Below are 1,317 nucleotides of genomic sequence, written 5' to 3' on the forward strand. Positions count from 1 at the left end.
GGCACTCGGTCATTGACTGAGAGCCCGGCAGTGTCGGGAGAGAGGAGGAGACTTGGCGGCATACCTCATCCCGCCGGTTAAATGTCCTCTCCTCTCTGCTGGTGTCCATCACCAAGATGGCCGCCGGCAGGGGTCAATAAGATGACTGTGCGATGATGTGATTGCGCACGCATGTGGCGATGTCATGCGTGATGACGTCACGTCGAGGTGTCATCCGGTCTCGGGACACCCCTGCCCATACACCTTAAAAATTATCTTTCTATTTTTATTTTTTTTTCTTCGTACGCCACTAATCCATCCAGTTTCATACGTTTAAAAAAAAAAAAGTTTTGTAGCTTGACCGATCGGGGAAATTCGGCCAGTTGTACAGTAACTGTGATAGTTGACTTTCCATCAACTGGCCGCTTTTATCGTACGAAAGCCCGATCTCGCTCGGAAATCGACCGATAATGGCAAGGTGAATGGCACCTTTAGCAGCACCCAGAAGGAACTCTTTTATCCATTGTAGCCAATCACTGGCCAATGCAGATTTGTCACCTTTAACCCAGTGGCTTTCTGGTTTAAAGGGGAACTCTGAAGACCTTCCTATAGTTTGTAATGTCTAGGGGCAGAGTCATTGGGTCCTTTTTTAAAACTAGTTATATGTGTTTTTTGTTCTTACCTGAAGCCCGGAGGAGCTGCTAATAGACAGATTAGGGGATCTCATGGACCAAATGCCCAGGGTAATTTTCTGTCCGTGGGAGGCTTTCTGTGCCTACCCCCTTTACTAAGGAGGGCACTCGCCAAAAAAAAAATCTGCATTTTACATTGCTTTCCCGTTCTCTAGTGCAAGTTGCAATGAAAACGATGGAGCACGTATATTTGCCGTGACACTCAGACCTCGTTAAAGAGAGCAGACAATCTATTTTTATTTCCATATAATGCAGACACGCAGCAGCTATCTGGTGATGTCTTGTGTGGTCCCCTCACCCACTGAGGCTGCGGCACCAGCTGCGTACATCTCTCCCCACCCCTCCACACACACACGCACCACCGTTCTGTTTGCAGTCAATCAATAATGCATGGTCCATGTCCCTGTGTTGGAGAGGCATCATTTCTGGGAATAGCGCTGAATAATTATCAGCCCGCTGCTCAGGTGACTCACTGATTAAATCTGTCATTTCCCAAATTATCCCGCCTTTCCCCGTATGAGGCGCGGTAAGTGGAGCAGAACGTATGACCATTGCCGGGAAGCTGGTTAATATGGCTGCCGAAATAACGTTAATGGGGCTGTTTTTACACTTAATTCAGATGTACAATGGTAGACAGGCGGGGGGA

General features: G+C 47.8%; 1 protein-coding gene across 4 annotated transcripts in view; it reads left to right on the top strand.

Moving 5' to 3' along the window:
* Positions 1-1,317, top strand: part of MAP2K4 (mitogen-activated protein kinase kinase 4) — a 38,292-nt gene that overhangs the window by 7,832 nt on the left and 29,143 nt on the right. The gene's annotated exons all lie outside the window — the stretch shown is intronic.

Source organism: Nanorana parkeri, unplaced genomic scaffold, assembly GCF_000935625.1.
Source record: "Nanorana parkeri isolate BGI_ZX_2015 unplaced genomic scaffold, ASM93562v1 scaffold47, whole genome shotgun sequence".
Classification (NCBI taxonomy): domain Eukaryota; kingdom Metazoa; phylum Chordata; class Amphibia; order Anura; family Dicroglossidae; genus Nanorana; species Nanorana parkeri.